The sequence below is a fragment of the Corythoichthys intestinalis genome, chromosome 9 (assembly GCF_030265065.1).
Source record: "Corythoichthys intestinalis isolate RoL2023-P3 chromosome 9, ASM3026506v1, whole genome shotgun sequence".
Classification (NCBI taxonomy): Eukaryota; Metazoa; Chordata; class Actinopteri; order Syngnathiformes; family Syngnathidae; genus Corythoichthys; species Corythoichthys intestinalis.
The window spans coordinates 52018046-52045840 of record NC_080403.1 but is presented as its reverse complement, the minus strand read 5'-3'; the positions used below and the strand labels follow the sequence as shown (position 1 = coordinate 52045840).

Sequence of the window (27795 nt, the reverse complement as noted above, 5' to 3'; positions counted from 1 at the left end):
TATCGATATCAGACGTCTGAGTCCGCTTCTCAGTCAGCAAGGCGACGGCATACGTGGTGATTAAGGTGTGGTGGTGGTTGGAGGGTTTCATTGTATGTAATTGACTTTCCTATATATAAATTTAAAAATAAGACTTTGTTGTCTGAAAGTTGTAAAGCAATGAAACAAACAACAAAAAAATGAATGAAATGAACATTTATTTTTTTTTTTATAATGGGTCAAAACGATTTTTCAAACAGATCATGTGACTAGCACCTGAGAGACGGTTATTTGCTTCGCTTAGCCAAAACCACCTGAGGACAGAAGAGGCAAGATGGATATCCATAATTTTTTCAAGCTCTTTCAAAAACAACAACAACTACTGAGCGAGAACCAAGGATTTAACATATGGACCACGAAACGCCGAAGAGCACCGCCAAAATGGTGGGCGGAGTTTCAGTTTGCCTCACTAAAGACGTTAATTGTACAACAGACCCACCACCGGGCATACCATATTCAATGGACAACGATCTTGGCCAAAAGCATAGCTGTTCTCAGCAGCCTGATTTAGAATTCCCCTCAAAGTTGATGGGAAACAAAACAAACAAACAAACACACAAAAAAACGCTCATTTTCAACGTATTATTATAAATAATCCTTGCTGGAATATGCTGTCAAAAATGACGCACATCTACTTCTCCACTAAGTAAAACAGAAAAACAAGCGCTCAGACAGGCACAGCTGAGATGCCTGTATGCACGAGCATGGGCAAAGCTACTATCCGAGCATATACAGTGGGGCAAATAAGTATTTAGTCAACCAATAATTGAGCAAGTTCTCCCACTTGAAAATATAAGAGAGGCCGGGAATTGTCAACATGGGTAAACCTCAACCATGAGAGACAGAATGTGGGGGAAAAAAAAAAAAAAAAAACAGAAAATCACATTGTTTGATTTTTAAAGAATTTATTCGCAAATCATGGTGGAAAATAAGTATTTGGTCAATACCAAAAGTTTATCTCAATACTTTGTTATGTACCCTTTGTTGGCAATACCGAAGGCCAAACGTTTTCAGTAACTCTTCACAAGCTTTTCACACACTGCTGCTGGTATTTTGGCCCATTCCTCCATGCAGATCTCCTCTAGAGCAGTGATGTTTTGGGGCTGTCGTTGGGCAACACGGACTTTCAACTCCCTCCACAGATTTTCTATGGGGTTGCGATCTGGAGAATTGCTAGGCCACTCCAGGACCTTGAAATGCTTCTTACGAAGCCACTCCTTTGTTGCCCTGGCTGTGTGTTTGGGATTATTGTCATGCTGAAAGACCCAGCCACGTCTCATCTTAAATGCCCTTGCTGATGGAAGGAGATTTTCACTCAAACTCTCTCGATACATGGCTCCATTCATTCTTACCTTTACACAGATCAGTCGTCCTGGTCCATTTGCAGAAAAACAGCCCCAAAGCATGATGTTTCCACCCGCATGCTTCACAGTGGGTATGGTGTTCTTCATTCATTCTCCTCCAAACACGAGAACCTTTGTTTCTACCCAAAAGTTCTATTTTGGTTTCATCTGACCATAACACATTCTCCCAGTCCTCTTCTGGATCATCCAAATGCTCTCTAGCGAACCGAAGGTGTCTTTTATACCGATAACGAGTTAAAACAGGTGCCATTAATACAGGTAATGAGTGGAGCCTCGTTAGAAGAAGTTAGACCTCTTTGACAGCCAGAAATCTTGCTTGTTTGTAGGTGACCAAATACTTATTTTCCACTCTAATTTGGAAATAAATTCTTTAAAAATTAAACAATGTGATTTTCTGTTTTTTTTTTTTTGCCCCACATTCCGTCTCTCATGGTTGAGGTTTACCCACGTTGACAATCACAGGCCTCTCTAATCCTTTAAACCAGGAGAACTTGCACAATTGTTGGTTGACTAAATACTTATTTGCCCCACTGTATCTTGTAAATTGATTTTATTGCTGACATAGCGTTTCAGGGTCATCAACATGTTGTGCCCCCATGCCACAAAAGTCAAACTCCGCCTATGGGTGACAGTCCAGGCAGACCCAACGCTGGCACCAGAGGGCAGTGTATCCTCCATCATTAAACAAAGTACAATACTTTTGGGCTTTTTGTTATATTAGTTATATTTGTTATAGCTATTTTGAGATTTAGGGGTATTTAAAGGGTTAACCCCTTAATGCCTAAATTTTTTTCCAATAATAAAAAAAATAATTGGGGTGTGTTTTTACTTTCAAATAGATGCTAAATTAAATTGAAAGTGTTAATTTGAATATAGCCCATAAAATAGTCATACATTTAGGTATGATGCCGATTAGCGACAACAGGCAATAAAGGAAAACAAATGGCAAAAAAGGCACATACCCATCTCAGGTCTGAACACACTTTTATCGCAACATCTTTTTTCACTGCTTGTGAAATTCTGAAAAACAATTATTGTTTTTGTTTAAACACAGATGTACATCACATTTTTAATCAGACTAGAAGACATATGATGTAAATAAATAAATAAAAGATGATTTTTATCATAACAGGCAGGGCACTGGCAAATGTGCTGGCAACAATCACCCCTCTATTGTCAAACCATTTGACTGCTCTTATGCAGACATTGTCCACAAGAGCCTCTTGCTCTTCAAATGTCCCTCTTCGCTTCTTCTTCGTCTATGAGTCTGCACTGAAACAGCACCCACGCAGGCGATTGTGCTGCACGGTCCCAAGTGCAGGTATGCCCTTTTTTGCAAGAGCAACAAACAGATCTACAGATGAGAACCAGTTATCAAAGAACAGCAGGATGAATGACTTGTGCAAGCTTGAGCACAATGTTACCACTGGCTCCTATGTCTGGTTGGCCTGGTACCGGATCTATTTTCCCTGTGAATATGTCAAATGAGTGCACCAGACCTCTTGTGTCGCACAGTACAAAAATCTTGTATCCCAATTTGTATGGCTTTTTTTTAGATATATTGCTTTAGGCTCGACCTGCCCTTGATGTAGCTCTTGCAAGTCTTGCAGGTGCAGCACTGGTGGTTGGAGGTGGATGAGGCGGATCATCATCATCTTCCTCACTGCTGCTAATGTCCACTGTAGAGTCATTGCTGCTGCTTTCATCACCTGGTGCAGAAAATAATAAATCACTTTAGGAAACACCAAACATTTTTATCTTTTCAGTGTGTTCACGTAGTTACATCCATAGATGTCAAACAAGCTCAAACTTGACACAAACTCACCTTCACTTGCTTTATTAGGATTGTACTCCTCATCGCTGCCCTCACTCTCACTGAGAGCACTCTCAACAGGAGGTGGTTTGGCCCGGTGTGCTAGCTTTGCGTAAAAAGCTGCTGCATTCATTTGTATTTCTGCAGAAAAATAAGGTAAAGAAATTACTGTTATAATTTCAAAACAAAATGTGTTGAAAACCATCAACATACATACATTTGCTTCTGTTTGGTAGTTATCAGCTCATGCTGTGTTCATTTTTCATTATATAGAAATAAGAAAAATAAATCAATAGCAATGACATTGTTTATGCAACACGTTATGTTTATTATGTCTACAGATGACAACAAGTGTGGCAATGTCTGAATAAAACGTGTCTAAAAGTGGAACGACATGGAGGCACCCGTGTGCACCGTTGCATATAACGGATGTGTTCATTTATTTGTTCTACAGAAAAATAGTAACCACAAATGCCCTTTTTTATGCAACACATTACTTTTGTAATGTTTACAGATGATAACGAGAGTGATAGTTTATAGATAAAACGCGTGCGAGTGTTGCAAACCTTCGACAAACAACGCATTTACGTTTGCGGGGTGGCGGGGGAGGGGGAGGTGCTTTTCCGATTATGCCGGCTGTAGCGATAGCGCTACAAACCAAAATCGTCATAGAGCTTCAAAAATACTCATCATAGAAACTCTATCTCATCGTGTTAGCAACACAAGTACACAATAAGACGGTACATATTTTTTTATTTTAGCTGACTTACCTTGAATTGAATGAATTAGTCAAGTTGGTGCGCAGGACTTCGACGTGGCTTTCATCTTGAATATCACGGTCCGGAAAAGGAAGCGGTGTTGTCTCTGGTCGGACACGACTGAAACTAATGCTTGGAAAAGGTTCCTAGGCATGTGTTTGACATTAATGTACCGGCAGTGAACAAAGGCAGACGATATTTTGGCCGCTTTCAAAGCGGGAACGGTATGATGCCGAATCGCGACATTCGGCGTTAAGGGGTTAAGTCCGACTTATGGGGAAATTTGCGTTATGTCGCCGGCATAGGAACGGAACTCGTTCGTAACCCGTGGTAAAAACGTGGTGCTATCGTAATCTGTTGCAAAGCCAACAAATGTTATTGATGCGCAACTAATTATAACCGTTTTCTACAGAAAAGTTAAAGTCGCCACACACAAGTTACTCAGTGATAAAAATGAAACGACGATCAAAAAAGGCCAAGGCTTCGACTGGCTTTTGTGCTCAGAGTCAAAAACAGTCAGCGCCAATAAAAAAAAAAAAAACACTCCCAAGAACGAAAAAAGAATTCATCAAAGCAGTTCTAATCCACGTTGGTTTATCGTATATCAAAGGTGTTGGTGGGAAAAAGCATTCCAGCCTGGATAAACATGAGACGGGCTCGATGGCTGACGCAGCAGGACAACTCATTTACTTGGAAGCCTTGTGGGAGCTCTGGTACTTTAATGTAGGACTAGTGGATGGCACATTAAGGGAAAAAAAGTTTTTTGTAAAACCTGTTGTTTTCATGCTCCGAGGCACTTGTGAAATATATTCTTTCCGAATGAGAATAAAATATATGCCTTCAGTATTCTTGTGTATTTTAAAACTATGTATTTTTACACACACATTCATTTAAACTGGGATGTTTTCTATCTATTACTATGTCATATATTTTTTCAAGATTTTCAAATTTCAGTGTTTTTTTTTTACTTAAATTCTACACATGTACAAGGTTTTGTCTTAATGTTTTATTTAACATTTGTCATTCAAAAATTTTCAAAACCAAAGCCACTAGTGACCTTAAACCAAACCAGACCCTTAGGCATATGAAGCATGACTCTACGTGAGCAGCGGCATCAAAAAATTCAAAGACGTTCCATAATAAAATCCTGATTAATTATTTTATATACGAGGATAACAAAACTTAAAATGGCTATAAAATTCGCAGATTGTACACTAAATGCACCAAAATCACCAAACGCAGAGATCAAAAGCAATTTTTTCAGGATCAAAAGCAATATTTAACAGATTTTGCCAGAAATAGCAATTTAAGTTGTTTTTCCAAAATCCAAGTTTTTTAAGGTGAAAATTCTTTAATGAATGCTTATATCGCGGACTGTCTATAGATATGAACGTAAAACAAAGAAAAGATTCTTGGTTAAAAGCAAAAAATGGGCAGTTGTCTTTCATTATACATAAATATTTCAAGCCAAAGTTATGGTATTGTGTAATCCAACATGGCGAATCCAACATGGCGGCCGTCAGAAAACAGAGTTTAAGTTGAAAATTCTTAAATAAATTCTAAAATTGCAGACTTTCTATAGATATGGATGTAAAACAGTCTAGACTCTTGGTTAAAAGCAAAAAAAAAAAAAAATCTGGCAGTTATTGTTCATTTTACATAAATATTTCAAGCCAATGTTACGGTAGTGTGTAATCCAACGTGGCGGCCGTCATGAAACAAACAGCTTTTTAAATTGAAAATTCCCGTAAATAAATGCTTATCTAGCGGAATTGCTATAAATATGAACGTAAAACAGCCTCGATTCTTGGTTAAAAGCAAAAAAAAAAACTGCCAGTTATCGTTCATTTTACGTAAATATTTTAAGCCAAAGTTACGGTAATGTGTAATCCAACGTGGCTACCGTCATGAAACAAAGAGCTTTTTAAATTGAAAGTTCCCGTAAATAAATGCTTATCTCGTGGAATTGCTATAGATGTGAACGTAAAACAACCTCGATTCTTGGTTGAAAGCAAAAAAAAGGGCAGTTATCGTTCATTTTATGGAAGTATTTCAAGCCAAGGTTACGGTATTGTGAAATCCAACATGGCAGCTGTCACGAAAAACAACTAGCTTTTTAAACTGAAAATTCTTGTAATTAAATACTTAAATCGCAGACTTTCTACAGATATGAATGTAAAAAAACAGCCTCGATTTTTGGTTAAAAGCAAAAAAACGGGCAGTTATTGTTCATTTTACGTAAATATGCATTTCAAGTCAGTTTTGGTATTGTGTAATCCAACATGGCGGCCGTCACCAAACAAAGAGCTTTTTAAGTTGAAAATTCTTGTAAATAAATGCTTATCTTGCGGAATTTCTAGAGATATGAACGTAAAACAGGCTCGATTCTTGGTTAAAAGCAAAACAAAGAAAAAAAACGAGCAGTTATCATTCATTTTACGTAAATATTTCAAGCCAAAGTTACTCTAATTTTATCCATTGATTTTTTTTTTTTTTTCACGTTTCAAAGTTCATGCATGGTGCTATTTTATTTGATACAATAATTACCTTGAATCCTCGGCCAAATCACTCGAGACACTCCTGACTGCTCGTATGACGTAAAACATTTGTCCTGTTTCCACCTAAATCCGGCGTTAGATCGCAGCGTGTGTTTGCGTTTATCACAGTGAAAGCCAACTCAACGTTCTGCCTGGGTCGGTCCCCTACGGGAAGGCGTGGCGCAATGTCTATGAGAGCCGTCTTGTCAACTGATGGTGGAGTCTATACTAGGGTTGTTCCGATCATGTTTTTTTGCTCCCAATCCGATCCCGATCGTTTTAGTTTGAGTATCTGCCGATCCCGATATTTCCCGATCCGATTGCTTTTTTTGCTCCCGATTCAATTCCAATCATTCCCGATAATTTTTCCCGATCATATACATTTTGGCAATACATTAAGAAAAAAATGAATAAAACTTGGACGAATATATACATTCAACATACAGTACATAAATAATGTATTTGTTTATTATGACAATAAATCCTCAAGATGGCATTTACATTATTAACATTCTTTCTGTGAGAGGGATCCACGGATAGAAAGACTTGTGACTTTGTATATTGTGACTAAATATTGCCATCTAATGTATTTGTTGAGCTTTCAGTAAATGATACTGTAGCCATGCCCAAATGCATGATGGGAAGTGGAACCATGACTGCGTAGTGCTACCAATAGCTATATCTTCTCTGCGTTGGGAAATAACATAAGGTGTTAAGAAAAAGATCAATTGCTACCTTGTCTCCCCACATTGCTCCCCATTATAATGCTAATCGTAGGGAGAGGGATTGTAAGGCTTTAGCCAATTAAAAAAAGATTCCAAAGGCTGCCAAAATTCACTCTACTCATTTTACGCTGCCTTTAATCTCTCTTTATAGGTAAAACGGCGCCATTACAGTTTGAGCGCGACAATGCATGAGTGGGTCGTGCAACGCATGCATTAATTGCGTTAAATATTATAAAGTGATACATTTTTTTTTTAATTAATTACCGCCATTATCGGGATAAATTTGATAACCCTACCTTAAGCCTAAAGACTCTGGATGAGTGTAACATATTATGTCTGTAACGTTAAATACAATTAGAAAACAATTTAATTAAAAAATATATATATCAGAAAAAGGCATGGCCGATATTTTTTTGCCGATTCCGATAATTTGAAAATGACGTTATCGGGACGCCGATCGATCGGGACATCTCTAGTCTATACTTTACTGTTATTGTAACATGTACAATGAAATTAAAATGCCAAATCAGCAAGTGCTAAAATATTCGAGTCGTATAAAATCAGAAAGACTGGACGTCTATCGCCGTCAATGGCACTGCAGCATAATCGTTCACCTTATTCCTGCCCCTAGTTTAATCACTTGTGCATCAGGCCAAAGTTTCAGACTCATTATTTGTGAGTTTTGTGTTCTATGCAAAGTTATCAAGTTTTACCACCGATTTTCGGCAATTTACATCGCTTATTATGCGGATTCAAATTTGGTAGCAATCAGACATAATCTCGAGGGCAATTTCCTTCTTCGACAGACTTCTGGAAATGACCAAAATGACTCTAAAATGGCCAATTTGAATGAAAATAACAGACATCTTGCATTTCTTCTAGTGGTCTTTTCAATCTTAAGTAAAATGGCTTTTGTGGTTGACTTTTCAAAACATTTCTGGGTGCCAGAGTCGCCACGGCTGTGACAGGATAGCTCTGCATAATATCACGACGACAGATTTTCTGTGTCTTTTCAGGCATGGCTTCTTGAGACGTGAGTGGGTGTGCTTATAATGGACATGCCTATCACATGTCATTTTCTTAAGTCACACTGGAATCAGGGGCTGATTTTTTTTCCTCCAAATCACAGCCACAAAGTGTGATGTTCATGCATATCATGATTAGTTCTGTGCGATTTAGAAAAATATCTCACATCAAGATATAGGCCGTTATATCACAATATCAATATGCCATAATTCAATACATTTTAACCCCTTCAGACGTAAGCATGCTGCTGAAGGACATGACGCTAGATTTATTTGCTATTGCCACTTCCGGACGCTGATTGGATGAAACTTTACCCATGGAAATGAAATCATGAGGTTTGGTACACCCTATTTGCTATTTTTGGCTCTTTAAAAATGGCTGGCCAAACCCAACTTCAAAAAAGATAACGTAAAGTGCTCATTTCTCATTAAAAACATTAACATTTACAATAACCAATAGAACCATGTAATATCGCCTACCAAAAAACTGCACTTTGTTCTGGTCTTTGACTAGAGTTCCATACCGCCCCAACAGAACACTCCGATCTCAGAATGCAGGTCTACTGGTAGTTACCAGGGTTTATAAAAGTACTGTCGGAGCTAGAGCCTTTAGCCACCAAGCCCGTTTTATGGAATCAGCTTCCAGCTAGTATTAAAGAAGCCGAGACAGTCTGCACATTTAAGATTAGATTAAAAACGTTCCTTTTCGACAAAGCTTATGGTTAGGCTAGTTGAAGTCGGAGTAGACTCACAGTTTAGTCTAAGCTGCACTAGAAGCTATAATGCTGGGGGCAGTACAGCCGCTGAGTTCTATCTCCTTTTCTTACTCTACCTACCACTTGTTTTACTTTATTTCTATTTTCCAATGTTAATATCTAGTTGTCTAGTCTCTTCATCACTAGTCACCCGGTGTCCCCCTCTGGGGAGGGGCTATTTTTCAGCTGCAGCCTCCTGACTGTCCGGACCCCTGGCTGGATAGACGTCCTCGCTGCTACCCCCGTCTCATCTGACTAGAGGGACCTCTTCTTGCTCCTTTACTCCACTGTATTTTTACGGACTATAACTTCGCTTGCTAATTCCCATTAGCAGTTCTGGGGTTCCTGTCTAGCCGTCCTGGGAGTGGATCTCTCCTGACTGTGGTACTCCCCAAGGTTTCTCATTTTTCTCCCAATTGACTCTGGAGTTTTTGGAGTTTTTCCTTGCCGGCATGGAGGGTCTTAAGGATAGGGGATACCCAGGACTTGAACTGTATCTATTCATCTTTGTTGCTTCATTTCTAATTGTGTATCATATTGCCTCTGTAAAGCCCTTTGAGACTTCTGTTGTGATTGAGGGCTATACAAATAAAATTGAATTGAAGTGAACAGAGTAAAAATCAGCGTAGATTTTTTTTTTCTGCCCAGCAGGAAAAAATGCAGATCTGAAGGGGTTAAATAATTTAGTTCGAATTGTACAACAGTTAAGACAGATTTTCCTACAATCACTTCTTTTTTTTTTTTTAATTGACATTAAACTCATACGCGGATATTAAGGGGGGTGCTAAGATTGCACTTTCAAAAGAGCATTAAATACTGTACGAACACTAAATAAAATTCCCGAGTGTTTCATCACACTATGCAGAATGGACCTTCCATTTAAAAAATAATTTAAAATATCTGAGCTAAGCTTCAAACGGTATGAAAAAAATAAAGATAAATATATGAGGACAGAAGTACAACAAAAGAACAATTGGCTAACTTGCATAGCAAAAGTCCGCTAGCTTAAACGCTACAAAATGCTAACTTTTTTGTTTGTTTGTTTTTACAATACTCTTAACAAATCATTGAAACACATGTTCCCACAAAAAACAGCTAAATATACCAATAAACTAAATTACGAATGCATAAAAAACATGTTAGCTTATGCTGGTCTTAACACGGAGCAGCTGGATTCAGCCATGTTAAATGAGTTATGTCTTATTCACTGCTACCAATAGGTGGCAGTGTAACCACCTAGATCAATTAAACTAAATGCAAACACTTTCAAAACAAACCATTATAACGCCACTCTAATTAAACGAATACTCGAAGCAGCAAAATCTGACTAAGCTTTTTTTTTTTCTAATCAAATTACTAGAGTTGATTAATAGTTTCATTACTAGACTTTTTGTCTCTATATGGCTTGAGATGTGTTGCTATTTTTAATTGTCTTGCATTACTCACGAACAGTTGGCAGGGGATGCCAATTTGCCAACTATTGAGTGGTAATAAGCACATTATAAAGATGACCCAAAATGTAGCAAATCAGCGCATATCGGGCCATCTGCTGGCCAAAATGTACATTGCCGGATCAGGTCTATTTATGGCGATAATGACTGTTGATGTGAAAAATGTTGAAAGTTTCATATTGTTTTGGCAGTATATGTTTTGATATTGTACAGCCCCTGACAAAAGTCTTGTCAAATTGAATATTTTGTATGACTTCCATGGGCTTGAAGGACTGCATCCATGTGGTTCGGCAAGGATTCATACAATTTATTGATGAAGTCATCAGGAACATCAAAGAAAGCAGTCTTGCATGCCTCCCAGAGTTCGTCAACATTCTTGGGTTTCATCTTCCATGCTTCCTCTTTCATCCATTTCACGTCTGGTGACTGGGCTGGCCAGTCCTGGAGGATCTTGATGTTCTTTGCCTTGAGGAACTTTGAGGTAGAGATTGAAGTATGCGATGGAGCACCATTCTGCTGCAGAATTTGTCCCTTTTTATGGTTAGGAATGTAACAGGCAACTAAGATTTGTTGATATTTCAGACTATTTATGTTGCGTTCCACCCTGCAGATCTCTCCCACACCCCCATACTGGAGGTAACCCCAGAGCATGATTTTGCCACCACCAAACTTTTCACCAAATTTTTCAGATGAATCTTCCATTGAATTACACCACAGTCGCCGCAAATATTGCAGGAGACCTACTGGAGCCTGCATAGATCAGAGATTGACTCAGAAAACTGACATAAATAGTCCGAAATATCAACAAATCTTAGCTGCCTTTTAAATTCCTAACCATAAAAAGGGACAAATTCTGCAGCAGGATGGTGCTCCATCGCATACTTCAATCTCTACCTCAAAGTTCCTCAAGGCAAAGAAGATCAAGATCCTACAGGACTGGCCAGCCCAGTCACCAGACATGAACATCATTGAGCATGTCTGGGGTAGGATGAAAGAGGAAGCATGGAAGACGAAACCCATGAATGTTGATGAACTCTGGGAGGCATGCAAGACTGCTTTCTTTGATGTTCCTGATGACTTCATTAATAAATTGTATGAATCCTTGCCGAAGCCCATGGAAGTAATACAAAATATTAAATTTGGAACTCACAGCAGCACTACTTACTTCGCTTATTTAACATATTTTTGTACTTGAAGTACATTTTTTGTTCAATTTTCACACTACTTTCTGTAGGCGACAATTTTTTGTCTTGCCAAAATTTGACCTTTATATCTTCATTAAATTATAAATCTTTTTTCAGTAAAACAAATATTATTTTTGTACATTCAACATCATTTGGGAGAGTTTTAGCTTTCATATGAGCCATTTGGGAAACCAAATGAATAATTAAACGTCAGGTTATGAGCAATTGTTTCTACAAAATGGATAAACGACAACACTTTTGTCAGGGACTGTACAGCACAAATCATGATTACAAAAATGAATGAAGAACTACTTGGTAGCATTACTAATATCTGACCTGAAAAACACAACCCCTAATAAGGGTACAAGAAGCTATTAAGCCATGATGGGTATGTATTGTCTTCCATTTCAATGCACACACACACAAAAAAAACAACACAATTTTAATCATAGTTTTTGTATAGAAACTATTTTGAATCCCTGGAAATTTGAATGAATGAATGAATGAATATACATACATAAAAAGCACGCTCCAGATAAACAGCACGGTAATGAAGCCGTGCTCTCACAGGATCCCATACATCAACCGCAAACCGTGTGAACCTTGAGAAGTATAGTTTGTAAACGTCTGAATGCTGAAGCCTCAGTTCCATTCCCTGCACGGCAACTTTGAGAACAATTCGCTTGATTTCAAAAGCCGCCGTCTGAGTGCGGACAGAATGGGATGCTTCTACTTCATGTGGCTCCTGCATACTTATTGGGTTTGTGTGAATATGCATTAGTCAGCCTTGTGTATAAAAGAGTGCAAGATAGGCAATAATGTAGGAAAAACAAGATTATTTGCATATGCTTTTGAATAAGGCGGCCACACTTCTCCGCCTTGTGTTTAATCAAGTGTTTAATCAAATTCACTGCATAAAGCGGTGCGAAAAAAAAAATGTTTCGGTCTCTCCCAAATGGTCCTTGAGCCAATCGGTGACCAGCACACAAACATTCAGAGGTGGGTAGTAATCATAAGCGGATTTTAAGGGGGGGGCCAGGCAACCCCTGGTGGCCGAAAAGTGTCATTGCATGCAATTTAATTTCATATATATATATATATATATATATAAGTTGTTTCATGTTTATAAAGCAATAGAACAGAATTTTCTGCGGGCCTTGCAAAAATCAGTCAAAATCCAGTAAAACGGCCGGGAGCGAAGGGCCTTGCTCCAGTGAAAATGGCTGGGTGTGAATGAGTTAATGAAACAACTGGAACAGTAACTGAATTAATAATTGGGACAGAACATGGATTTTGATTGTTATTTACATCTAAGGTGCTGCAATGCATGCCTGGAGGCATGTTGGACAACAACAGTTGTTGACAGTAGGTGGCAGCAGACGTTGACTGTCAAGAGTCAATTCCTCAGGGGAGCAGCGATGGCCAAATAAAGCTTCTTGAAGCAATGATGGTAGTTCGTTTGGTGCTACGACAGTCTTATGATGCCGCTGTCATCTAAAGTGTTGCCGGGTAATATACAGTGGGGCAAATAAGAATTTAGTCAACCACCAATTGTGCAAGTTCTCTTATTTGAAAAGATTAGAGAGGCCTGTAATTGTCAACATGGGTAAACCTCAACCATGAGAGACGGAATGTGGAAAAAAAAAAAAAAGAAAAATCACATTGTTTGATTTTTAAAGAATTTATTTCCAAATTAGAGTGGTAAATAAGTATTTGGTCACCTACAAACAAGCAAGATTTCTGGCTGTCAAAGAGGTCTAACTTCTAACGAGGTCTAACGAAGCTCCACTCGTTACCTGTATTAATGGCACCTATTTTAACTCAATATCGGTATAAAAGACACCTGTCCACAACCTCAGTCAGTCACACTCTAAACTCAACTATGGCCAAGACTAAAGAGCTGTCAAAGGACACCAGAGACAAAATTGTAGACCTGCACCAGGCTGGGAAGACTGAATCTGGAATAGGTAAAACGCTTGATGTAAAGAAATCAACTGTGGGAGCAATTATTAGAAAATGGGAGACATACAAGACCACTGGTAATCTCCCTCGATCTGGGGCTCCATGCAAGATCTCACCCCAGGGCGTCAAAATGATACGAACGGTGAGCAAAAATCCCAGAACCACACGGGGGGACCTAGTGAATGACCTACAGAGAGCTGGGACCACAGTAACAAAGGCTACTATCAGTAACACAATGCGCCGCCAGGGACTCAAATCCTGCACTGCCAGACCTGTCCCCCTGCTGTAGCCAGTACACGTCCAAGCCCATCTACAGTTCGCTAGAGAGCATTTGGATGATCCAGAAGAGGACTGGGAGAATGTGTTATGGTCAGATGAAACCAAAATAGAACTTTTTGGTAGAAACACAGGTTCTCGTGTTTGGAGACATGGGGGTGGAAACATCATGCTTTGGGGCTGTTTTTCTGCAAAGGGACCAGGATGACTGATCTGTGTAAAGAAAAGAATGAATGGGGCCATGTATCAAGAGATTTTCAGTGAAAATCTCCTTCCATCAGCAAGGGCATTGAAGATGAGACGTGGCTGGGTCTTTCAGCATGACAATGATCTCAAACACGCAACCAGGGTAACAAAGGAGTGGCTTCGTAAGAAGCATTTCAAGGTCCTGGAGTGGCCTAGCCAGTCTCCAGACCTCAACCCCATAGAAAATCTGTGGAAGGAGTTGAAAGTCCGTGTTGCCCAACGACAGCCCCAAAACATCACTGCTCTGGAGGAGATTTTATTTATTTATTTAATTTTTTTACTTCACATGAATTTTCTTCCCAAAAGTTATTGATTGGCCATAACACTTAGGTAATGTTGTCAAGGTGTTGGCCGGACATGGGCGTTGGTTCGATGTAGGTCGCATTGTTGAAAAAATTCTGTCCAGTGAACTCAGCGACTAGTTTAGCAACTCCATTGTATACAGAAGTTACAGTTCAGATCAGTGTGCAGCATGCACATATGGGAGCAGTTAATGTTCTGCATTTACTACGGGCGGGGCTTATTTTTAGTGCATGCAATGTTGTGACTTTCTCTCTGTCCCTGACATTCCTATCATTTATTTGTTGTGGGAACACTATGTTGTGTCTGTGTGTGTGGCAGTAGTGTTATTGTATTGAGGTTAATCATGGTAGTGACTCAAAAAACTGTCCTTGTATGTTCTTTTGAAGACATCTAGTGATCCTATGCTGGTCAGAGCTGGGTCAATGGCATTCTAGAGGCGAGCGCCAATGTTACTAACTGAAAATGATTTTAAGGTAGTTCTAACTTTGCGATAAGTAAACAATCTGGTCCCTCTCAAGTCATAATTGGATTCCCTCACTTGGAGTCGAATTTGTAGGTTAGACGGGAGACAATTTGAGTGGGCCTTGTACATCATCTGAACAGTTTTGAAGTGTATCCAATCATAAAATTTTGAAAGCTTGGATTTGATGTAGAGCTCATTTTTGTGTTGATCTGAATGGCGTGTCGTGGATGATCCGAATCGCTTTCTTTTGAAGGATCAGTAGAGGATGGAGATAAACCAAGAATCAAGACTGTTTTGTATGGTGCCCGAGCGGTGTCAGGCGAAATGCAAAGTCCTAACACTTTGGAAATAGAAAAAGCACGAGCCCCAATTACAAACGCTTTGCAAAAGAAAAAAAGCACGAATGCAAACTGCCAAAACACGACCCCCAATTTCTAAAGCGCGATCGCACATTGGCAAAAGCACGAACCCCAATTGCCACAACACGGCAGCAAATGGCTCGCAGCACGAATGCAAATTGCCACAACACAAGCCCCAATTCCTAAAGCGCGATTGCAAATTGGTAAAAGCACGAACGCCTATTGCCACAACACGACAGCAGATGGCTCGTAGAACGAGCGCAAAAGGCTCGCAAGACAACTGCAAAGACGATGACCCAGAAGTTTTAAAAAAATAATAATAAAAAAGACTTCACTTTGTATATTGCTATATGTGCTTTGTGACCATCTCTACGGGCCTCTGTAAAGTTGCCCCCCCCCATCAGACACATGGAGTAATGGGCCAAAATACCAGCAACAGTGTGTGAAAAGCTTTAAACAATGTGATTTTCTGTTTTTTTCCCACATTCTGTCTCTCATGGTTGACGTTTACCTATGTTGACAGTTACAGGCCTCTCTAATATTTTCAAGTTGGATAATTAGTGGTTGACTAAATACTTATTTGCCCCACTGTATTTTGGTGTAAATATCCCATAATACAGTAATTACAGCTCCGGCTTATAGTCCAGTGTGGCTTATCTATGAACAAATGTCGTTTTTGTGTCAAATTAGGTAGGTGGCGGTTTATAGTCAGGTGGGCCTTATAGTTCGAAAATTACGGTAGTTAAATTCCCTTGTTTTCAGTGTAAATCTACTTGAAATCAGTGAAATTATCTGCTAGTGCTTCAAGTAAATTTTCCTCAGATTTCTTGAAATAAGAACAATAGCAAGCTGAAAATAAATTCAACAGACTTACTTTAAGCAAACAATTAATATAAATTTAATCTTTAAAAGAAAAGATTAGAAATGTGAAATGTTCTTAATTCAAGAATAGATAGTTTAATATATTATTTCAGGCTATTTTTGCTTAAGTGAAAAATTAACATTTAGATGTATGGGTTTAATAATAACATATTAACATTTACTAGAAGTAAATGGAATAATATAATGCATTAATCTGTTAGCTAGTCTTTAACATTATAAACAAGATGGAGCAAATTATTTGACTGGATTTAAGAAAAATAATCTGATCATGACATTATAAATTTGCAGTAGGGCAAATTTGTTATCGAATAGACCCAAGTATGACCTTTAAAAAGCCACAATAAAACAAAATGGCAGACTTTTTACGTCTGGCATTTGAGATTTTTTTTTTTTACAGGTCCATTCGTGATAGACATGTCTACAAAATTTTACACTCCTAAATGAAACTGGCTTCAGGGGTTGAATTTTCAAGACATTCCAGGATGGATGTCGAGCTTTTTTACGTTTGCCGTTTTACTCACTTATCAGAATCAGAGTGTGTTTTCAGGGATGGCTTCTTGAGATAGATAGTTTTTCATGGGACAGATATGTCTAACAAATTTAACGCTCTAAGTGAAACTGGCTTATGTCTTACTCACGGTTTGGCATGTCAGAGTCACTTAGCTTGTGACAAGATATCTACAGATGATGCAGCAACAGCGGAGATCGTGTGTCTTTTCGGGCATGGCTTATTGAGTCCTTTTTCTGCCTCTACTAATGATAAACATGCCTACCAAATTTCATGCTCCTATGTGAAATTGGTTCCGGGGGCTGAATTTTCAAATCATTCGTAAAATTGCTCAAAAATGTTCCTCGGTAAACAAGACAAATGTGAAACGCAAACTCAACGATCCGTGCAACTCAGCAGCAATACAATGACATTTATTAGCTAAACAAACCTGCCTGAGCTCAGTGTTTGTATAATTAAAATAGACAAAATGTTTGCAAATGAAAGACTCGTATTGCAGAAATTTAAGCTTAGTTCTTAGTTGAGGTACTGAAAACGAACATCTAGCATGTGGCCCAGGGCCGGCCCAGGCCATTTGGGGGCCCTAAGCAAAATAATGCCAAGGGGCCCATATTTTTGTATAATGTATTAAAATTGTAACTTAATATGCATCTTTCTTGATTCTTGGTCTCATAACTATATACACAACATTGCCAAGCATTACCTTGAATTGTACATTTGGTGAAATCATGATTTTGTGAAGAGGAAGGCACTCCACCTCCAATTCCAAGATACTTCTCAATAGCTCCTTTGAATTATCCAAAGTAATAAATATGATTACATGGAACAAAATTTAACCCAGGAAAATATTCGTCAACAAAAACGTGTACTGTGGGGAATGCGCAACTAATTAAATCGATTCACCATGGGCTGATACGAGACATACTACTTGATAATAATGTCCGATATAAATGAAATGACTCCACTAGGACAGTTAATTTTTTTCAAGGGTATTTTGCCGACTATTTTTTATAACTGTGCACACTTCGTTTAAGATGCGTTAAACAGCGACGGCATGATGTCCCTTGCTCAGTATCCGAATGTTGTACAGTGACAGCAGTCCATATTAGGCGGCGCGCAGGCGGCGTGTAACATTACCCGCTTACATTAACCGTCTAACAACTAATCCATACAGGTGTAGCCGACATGTGGTATAGTCCCAAGTAATTACACGTTTAAGGCAATTATCCGTCCTAGTGCAGACGAAGCCTACAGTGCCTTGTAAAAGTATTCAGCCCCCTTGAATCTTGCAACCTTTCGCCACATTTCAGGCTTCAAACATAAAGATATGAAATTTAAATTTTTTTTCAAGAATCAACAACAAGTGGGACACAATCGTGAAGTGGAACAACATTTATTGGATAATTTAAACTTTTTTAACAAATAAAAAACTGAAAAGTGGGGCGTGCAATATTATTCGGCCCCTTTACTTTCAGTGCAGCAAACTCACTCCAGAAGTTCAGTGAGGATCTCTGAATGATCCAATGTTGTCCTAAATGACCGATGATGATAAATAGAATCCACCTGTGTGTACTCAAGTCTCCGTATAAATGCACCTGCTCTGTGATAGTCTCAGGGTTCTGTTTAAAGTGCAGAGAGCATTATGTAAACCAAGGAACACACCAGGCAGCTCCGAGATACTGTTGTGGAGAAGTTTAAAGCCGGATTTGGATACAAAAAGATTTCCTAAGCTTTAAACATCTCAAGGAGCACTGTGCAAGCCATCATATTGAAATGGAAGGAGCATCAGACCACTGCAAATCTACCAAGACCCGGCCGTCCTTCCAAACTTTCTTCTCAAACAAGGAGAAAACTGATCAGAGATGCAACCAAGAGTCCCATGATCACTCTGGATGAACTGCAGAGATCTACAGCTGAGGTGGGAGAGTCTGTCCATAGGACAACAATCAGTCGTACGCTGCACAAATCTGGCCTTTATGGAAGAGTGGCAAGAAGAAAGCCATTTCTCAAAGATATCCATAAAAAGTGTCGTTTAAAGTTTGCCACAAGCCTCCGGGGAGACACACCAAACATGTGGAAGAAGGTGCTCTGGTTAGATGAAACCAAAATTGAACTTTTTGGCCAAAATGCAAAACGATATGTTTGGCGTAAAAGCAACACAGCTCATCACCCTGAACACACCATCCCCACTGTCAAACATGGTGGTGGCAGCATCATGGTTTGGGCCTGCTTTTCTTCAGCAGGGACAGGGAAGATGGTTAAAATTGACGGGAAGATGGATGCAGCCAAATACAGGAACATTCTGGAAGAAAACCTGTTGGTATCTGCACAAGACCTGAGACTCGGACGGAGATTTATCTTCCAACAGGACAATGATCCAAAACAAAGCCAAATCTACAATGGAATGGTTCAAAAATAAACGTATCCAGGTGTTAGAATGGCCAAGTCAAAGTCCAGACCTGAATCCAATCGAGAATCTGTGGAAAGAGCTGAAGACTGCTGTTCACAAACACTCTCCATCCAACCTCACTGAGCTCGAGCTGTTTTGCAAGGAAGAATGGGCAGGAATGTCTGTCTCTCGATGTGCAAAACTGATAGAAACATACCCCAAGCGACTTGCAGCTGTAATTGGAGCAAAAGGTGGCGCTACAAAGTATTAACGCAAGGGGGCCGAATAATATTGCACGCGCCACTTTTCAGTTTTTAATTTGTTAAAAAAGTTTAAATTATCCAATAAATTTTGTTCCACTTCACGATTGTGTCCCACTTGTTGTTGATTCTTGACAAAAAATTAAAATTTTATATCTTTATGTTTGAAGCCTGAAATGTGGCCAAAGGTTGCAAGGTTCAAGGGGGCCGAATACTTTTGCAAGGCACTGTATATCTACGCTCTCCAGTCCAAATGCATATTATGCCAATATTTCGTTTGACTACAATCAGCGGAAGCCGTACATTTGCCGTTGCCGACAGGTGACAACTTGCTCAGCTTAACTTGATTCGCTCTGGGTCTTCGCCCTGCGGCTAATGGCAATTACCAGTACGGCATATTGACAAGCTCAGCTGACAACAACTTTCAAGTCGGAGTGTCTTGCACAACAACAACAACAACAAAATGCTCTATTACCTTGATACTGTTGTTTCTTTTCTTCCCCGATTTTCTTCTTCGTTTGTTTCTCTGCTCCAGGATAAATCCTCTTCACATATTCGTGCATCAATTTTCCAAGCAAATTTTAGCACCAATCATGGCAAAGCAGGTTCAACGTCACTCCCCAGGTTGCCAGATTGTAATGACAAGAAAATGGATGTTTGCATAGATAAACGGCAATGCGCGCCACATTATTTACGATGCTCTATTAACAACGTATAAAATGAGGCTGCCAGATTGGGGGCCCCCTAGTGGTGGCCCTAAGCAGCTGCATAGTCTGCGTATAGGCTGGGCCGGCCTTGATGTGGCCTTTGTAGTTGGCATGACACAGGTGCACAGCGGGCCTCTGTGCTCCCCGTTTTGATCCCTGAACTGGCTAAACCCCATGGAAACGTCAAGGCCTGCAGCTGTGCCTCATTGTTTGTACAATCGAGCGGCGGCCTCGATGTCGCAGCTGATGGCGGTGAAAAGTTCCGCCTGTAAATCTCTATTGATTACCTTTTGCTGACTCTTCGCAGCTGAGCATTTGGCGAGCGCTTGATTCTGTCGGAGTGCTGCCCAAAGCACAAATACATGTGGTGATGGAGGAGCCTTTCAAAGGCTTGGACAAGGGAGGTGAGAACCTATGATGGTGCTTTGCCGCAAGGGCAGACTAAGGAGCCTAACGGGAGAGCTATCGGACTGAGAACCAAAAGTTCCCAGGTAACTATAAATATGTGTTTTAGAGGAGTTTTGCAAAAATTGTGCTGGTAATTAATAGATTTTTCAGGTTTCCAATTAGCATTTTGCCCCGAATGACTGTTTACTTTCAAATACTCCATTTAAAATGAGAAACAAAATGGAATATTGATCTTAGCCTGTCATAAATGAACATTTAAAAGCAGGATCTAATAAAGCCAAAGATGGACAACGAACGGTCTCTTTCTTCCTCGGTCCGGTAACAATATAATTTCTTTACGATCCCAGCTTAATTTTTTATCTTTCTAGTTTGCCCTCTTGATATTTGCGATGTTTGTTTACTGCAAAGATGCCGCGTCCCGGGTATGTCCTAGACATTACAGTCACTGATAAAAGTCTTGTCGCTTATCCATTTTGTAGACACAATTGCTAATAACCTGACTTCTAATTATTCAATTAGTTTCAGAAATGGCTCATATGAAAGCTAAGACCCTCCCAAATGATGTCGAATGCACAAAAATATATTTGTTTCACTGAAAAGATTTATCATTTAATGAAGACATAAAGGTCAAATTTTGGCATGACAAAAGTTTTGTCGCCTACAGATGCTCCTAACAAATGTTTCAGATACATATTCCCACAATAAAATGGCTAAATATACCAATAAACGAAATCACGCGCGCTTTAAAAAGAACATTAGCTCAAACAAAAACTTAGCTTATGTTGGTCTTAACAGGGAGCGGCTGGATTCAGCCACGTGAAATGAGGCAGACTAGAGGGCAGTGTATCCACTCCAATTAAACTAAATGCAAACACTTTCAAAACAAACCATTACAACGCCACTTTATCGAAACGAATACTCGAAGCAGCAAAATTTTAATTCGGATCTATTTTTTGTAATCGAATACTCGAGTTAATTGATGAATCGTTGCAGCGCTATGCTGTATTTTCTAGAAAAAATCCAGGGGTGTCATTACTTTCATCCATGACTGTAAGTGAGGAACATGCCGATGATGCTGCAGAGTAGTAGCACCGGGTCCAGGCTGTGACAACATTACAAAGACTGTTCTGTCCCAGCAAAAGCCGGGGCCCTATGGAGTACAGTCTGTATGCTCAACAATCCCAGTGGTGATAAACAACACAAAAAGGGCTAGATTGGTAAGAAATAAAAAACGTTCAATCAACTCTGCCAACCTGTTAAGCATAGTATGTCACTCCCAAAACTCACCAGTCAATCCAGTCTGGCATCTCCAATTGGGTCTGCTAAATATAAGATCTTTAGCTGGCAAATCTTTCTTAATTAATGATTTTATCAGCAAACATAACCTTGACATGATGTTCCTAACAGAAACTTGGTTAGATAAAGATAAGAGCTCGACAGTTCTGATTGAGGCAACCCCCACAAACTTCAATTTCTTTAGTGCGCCAAGAACCCATAAGAAAGGAGGTGGGGTTGCCAGTCTGATCAGGGACAGTTTCCAATGCACAAATATTTCATGTGGTCAGTTTGATTCCTTTGAATATATTGTCATTCAGCTAAAAAGCCCTTGCAGAGCTGCCTTGGTAACACTTTACAGACCACCAAAGTATAACACAATGTTTTTTGATGAGTTTACCAAAATGCTGTCTTCTGTCTGCATGGACTTTGATTGTGTTGTTCTAGTGGGTGACTTTAACATTCATGTTGATAATCCTGAAGAAGGATGTGCTATAGAGCTTTTAAATATTTTGGATACATTTGGTTTATCTCAGCATGTCACTGTTCCAACACATAACAGAGGGCACATACTGGATTTAATAATATCCAAAGGTCTTGACATCTCTGAGGTCACAGTGAATGATGTTGCTCTGTCTGATCACTACTGCATTATGTTTAAAATGACCACCCCTGTCCATCCTCTGAAAAGGGAAACAGAGGTGATTAGGAAGCGTTACATAAGTGATAACACTTGTGCGTTATTCACACAGGCCTATGCCTCACCATTAACCCCTACAATAGCTCCAGTGGAAGAACTTGTAAATAGTTTCAGTTCCAGTGTGATGACTGTAATTGACACTATTGCCCCGATTAAGACAAAATCTTTGTCAAGAAAGAAGAGGTCACCCTGGAGAAATGCCATACTAGCTATAAAACAAAAGCAAGTTTGTAGACAAGCAGAACGCAGATGGCGAAAAAACAAACTCTTAGTTTTTTATGATATCTACAAAGACAGTCTTCGCAAATACAACCAGGAACTGAAAAATGCTAGACAGTCATATTTTTCAGAGATCATTAGTAGAAACACTAACAATACCCGCACACTATTTTCTGTTGTTGACAAACTGACAAACCCACAAGCATCAATACCTCAGGAATTGGCATCTGAGGTGTCCTGTAATAATTTCGCAGCATTCTTTACACACAAAGTACTAAAGATTAGACAGACTGTGCGCAACTCCAGATTAACAAATGTTACACTAAATGCCTCCCAAAATGTCCCCCACGTCAATCTTAGACAGTTTAGCCTCTTGGACTATGCCACTTTAACAGAAATTGTGTCGAAATTAAAGCCCACAACATGCTGCCTTGACATCCTTCCTTCAAACTTTTTCAAAACTGTTTTTCATTGCATAGCCCCAGACATACTTCAGATTATAAATACTTCTCTCCAAACAGGAGAGTTTCCTCAGACTTTAAAAACTGCAGTAATAAAACCTCTCCTAAAAAAACCTAATCTGGATGCCTCAACCATTAGTAATTACAGGCCAATATCAAATCTGACATTCCTGAGGAAAATTATCGAAAGGGTTGTGTTCCAACAGATCCAGAATTATATGATGCAAAACAATCTTTTTAACTCATTTCAGTCTGGATTTCGACCACAACACAGCACCGAGACTGTGCTTATCAAAGTCCTAAATGATATTCGTCGGAATACCGATGCAGGCAAATCATCTGTTCTGCTACTATTGGATCTCAGCGCCGCATTTGACACGGTTGATCACAACATACTACTCAGCAGATTGGAACAGTGGGTAGGGCTTACTGACACTATTCTTCAGTGGTTCACATCCTATCTACATGATAGGGATTTCTTTGTATCAGTCGGAAACCATCAGTCAGAACGAACCAAATTCACGTGTGGAGTCCCTCAAGGGTCAATTCTTGGACCACTCTTATTTAACATCTATATGCTTCCGTTAGCTCAGATAATGGAACAGTATGACATCTCCTATCACGCCTATGCAGATGACACACAACTGTACATTTCTGTGTCCCCACATGATTATAGTCCCTTAGTCACCCTGAGCAAATGCATTCATCAAATCAATGAATGGATGTGCCAGAATTTTCTCCAGTTAAATGTGCAGAAGACAGAGGTGATCATTTTTGGGCCAAAAAAGGAAAGGTCAAAGATAAGCAGCCAACTTAGCACAATGTCACTTACAGCTTCAAATCAAGTCAGAAACCTTGGCGTAATTATTGACTCAGACCTAAAATTTGATAGCCATTTAAAGTCCGTCACTAAATCTGCTTATTACCACCTAAAAAATATAACCAGAATTAAGGGGCTTCTGACTCAACAAGACATGGAAAAACTTATGCATGCATTCATTTTCAGCAGATTGGACAATTGCAACGGTATATTTACAGGTCTTGATAAAAAATCAGTCAGGAAGTTGCAGCTGGTACAGAATGCTGCAGCCAGAGTCCTCACAAATACAAGGAAGCTGGACCACATTACACCAGTTTTGAAATCGCTACACTGGCTTCCAGTAAGTCAAAGGATAGACTATAAAATACTACTGCTCGTCTACAAAACACTTAATGGCCTTGGACCAAAATACATGCTTGACTTGTTAGAGTCCTATGAGACATCTAGACCCCTAAGGTCGTCTGGAACCGGTCTTCTGCATGTTCCAAGAACAAGAACCAAGCAGGGTGAGGCAGCATTTAGTTATTATGCTCCTCACCTCTGGAACAAGTTACCCGAACGTCTGAAGTATGCTCAAACTGTTAGCTCTTTTAAATCAGGGCTAAAAACGCTTTTGTTTAGCACTGCATATCTATAACTGTCTATATATTTCAATCTACCTGCTTTCTATTCCTCTTGTTTTTATCTCCATTGCTGATTTCAATTATTATTTGTAGTAGTTTTTGTTTTATTTTTATTTTGTTTATTTATTTTTATTCTGTGATTAAATGCGATCTTTTGTCTTCGTTTCTACGTTGTGTTGATTTAAATGTGATTTTTATGATCTTCATGTGATGTAAAGCACTTTGAATTGCCTTGTGTTGAATTGTGCTATATAAATAAATTTGCCTTGCCTTGCCTTGCCTAGTTCCAAATGAAGGCATCATGGCAGTGATGGGTGTTCCGAGGAGCGTAGCCTAAATCTTTCAGCAACTGGACAATGGCTTTCACAGAGTGTGTATTATCATTGACTCAACCTTAATGAGAAAGGGCGACTTGCAAAGTTCCACCATTCAGAATATAAAATAGCCTTTAGCACTGTCATATGCCGCTTTCTGTGTCAGCGACATTTGATTGTTTCCATGAAAGGAGACATTTTGCCAATTTTTCACAAATGAAAAACATTTCACCGGTAGCCCCTTTTAAAATATCTGTAATAGGCTTTGGTCAAAATACCCCAAGGATAAAAAACTATAGCACAACACTGGGGAAAGCATCTAGTTTGTAGGCAGCCCTGTCTCTTCTGCTGTGAGGTGTGCGCCAACACCAGTACAGCTTTGCTTTATTCTTCTGACATCTAAGTAGCTAAAACTTTGGAGTTTGTCCACAGTTAGACAATGTTTCTTCCAGCCTTCAAGGCCAAAGCACCTTGCAGAAACCCAAACAACTATCATTTAAAATGAAGTGAACTACAAACCTGACAGCAAGTAGATTAAAGTATAAAAAAGCACTGACAGTGACAGAAAAGCAGACAAAACAAAAATGAAAGTTTACAGAACTTAAGAGCTGTGACCAAAAGCAGGCAGACTATAAATTGAGAAATAATGTTCCAGACAACTGAGCGGAATGGAACTTTAAACGTTCCAAAGAATCAAGCACTTGCTCTGAAAAATTACACATTGGCTGCCATTGATTGGGATATATGTCTGATCTATTTGACCTACAAGGTCTACTCGTGAATGTTCACTAGTTAACTCTATGTCAAAGTTTTGACCAGTAATGCAATACTTTCATGCAAATGTTACTAATCACTATAATAGTCATGTGATGGCACTTACAGTCATGTGACAAGTAGTCAGACAGTCACTGACCAATGCTAAATGTCTTGTGTGTGCTGTGACCCTTTGGGCCATTTTTGGACAGGTTTACTCAATCCACATTCTGTTGTACAGTGTTATGAAAAAGTATCTGAACCTTTTGGAATTTCTCACATTTCTGCATAAAATCAACATAAAATGTGATGTGATCTATGTCAAAATCACACAGATGAGAAAACAGCGTCTGCTTTAACTAAAACCACCCAAACATTTATAGGTTCTCATATTTAGTGATAGTATGCAATAGAGGTGTGGAAAATTTCCTATTCTTAGATTATTCGCGATTCGAGAACGATTCACAAACATCCAAATTCTGATTATTGAAATATGGAAGTCAAGCGGAAATAAAACAGTCAGCGCGGTCTTCGGGACGCAGTGAGGAACGGACTGAGAGTAAACCTCATGCTTGTCATTACCCGGGTAATGACAGTGCTAAACTCATGGCTATGGCTCAACTCATGCCGCTAGATTTAAAAAAAAAAACAAACAAACAAAAAAAAAACAATAATACCTGTCTGCTGCCGACAGCCACTACAAACGGTACAGTAGATATCACATGTGTTAAGAACTAGATGCAAAATGACAGACTCGCCGGCGTTAGTTAACAGCCGCCATCTTGAAGCAGTAGACTTCCCTGGAAGGCTGTTGTAGCGAACCTAATTAACTTTTTATCTAAATTACTAAACATTAAAAGCCGCTAATAGCTGGGGGGTGCATCAATAATGGATTTATAATCGAATTGTAGCCTCTGAATCGTAATCGAATTGTTAGGTGCCCAAAAAATTCCCACTCCTAGTATGCAAACAATGACAGAAGGAGGCAAAATAAGTCAACCATCACTCCATGGCAGCAATAACTTCAGCCATACACTTCCTGTAGCTGCAGATCAGTCTGGCACATCAATCAGGACTAATCTTATCCCATTCTTCTCTACAAAACTGCTGTAGTTCAGTCAGATTCCTGGGATGTCTGTCATGCCACAGCATCTCATTGGGGTTCAAGTCTGGACTTTGACTTGGCCACTCCAGAGTGCGTATTTTGTGCTACTGAAACCATTCTGAAGTTGATTTGTTTTTGTGTTTTTGATCATTGTCTTGCTGCAGCACCCACCCTCTTTTTAGCCTCAACTGTCTGACAGACGGCCTTCGGTTTTCCTGCAAAATATCCTGATAAACTTTCGAATTCATTCTTCCATTAATAATTGCAGGTTGTCCAGGCCCTGAGGCAGTAAACAGCCCCAAATCATGATGCTCCCTCCACCATGCTTCTCTGTGGGGATGAGGTGTTGATGTTGGTGTGCTGTTCCATTTTTCTTCCACACATGAGGATGTGTGTTACTCCCAAACAATGCAACTATGGTTTCAAAATATTTTGCCAAAACTTCTGTGGAGTCTCCATGTGTCTTTTTGCGAACATTAAATAAGCAACAATGTTTTTTTTTTTAAGGCAAGGCAAGGCAAGGCAAATTTATTTATATAGCACAATTCAACACAAGGCAATTCAGTGCTTCACATCACATGAAGATCATAAAAAATCACATTAAAATCAATGATCATAAAAATGAAGAAATTCAAAATGGGAAATAGAATTATACATAAAAATCACATTTAATCACGAATAGAATAAAAAAATAAAAAAAAAAAAACAAATACTACTACTACTACTGCTAATAATTGAAATCAGCAATGGAGATAAGCACGAGGAATAGAAAGCAAATACACTGAAATATATAGACAGTTATGGATTTGCAGTGCTAAACAAAAGCGTTTTTAGCCCTGATTTAAAGGAGCTAACAGTTTGAGCATCAGACCTTCAGGTAACTTGTTCCAGAGGTGAGGAGCATAATAACTAAATGCTGCCTTGGCCTGCTTGGTTCTTGTTCTTGGTACATACAGGAGACCGGTTCCAGACGACCTTAGAGGTCTAGATGTTTCATAGGAATCTAACCAATCAAGCATGTATTTTGGTCCAAGGCCATTACGTGTTTTGAAGACAAGCAGTAGTATTTTATAGTCTATCCTTTGACTCACTGGAAGCCAGTGTAGCGATT

General features: G+C 39.2%; 1 protein-coding gene and 1 long non-coding RNA gene across 3 annotated transcripts in view; both read right to left on the bottom strand.

Moving 5' to 3' along the window:
• The window catches only part of igsf21a (immunoglobin superfamily, member 21a), a 623523-nt gene that overhangs the window by 534680 nt on the left and 61048 nt on the right, over positions 1–27795 (bottom strand). The window lies entirely within an intron of this gene.
• LOC130922385 (uncharacterized) lies at positions 2175–4096 on the bottom strand. The gene is made up of 3 exons (XR_009064498.1): positions 3987–4096; positions 3229–3357; positions 2175–3112 (listed from the first exon to the last, which is right to left on the bottom strand). It is a non-coding gene; the product is annotated as an uncharacterized LOC130922385 (long non-coding RNA).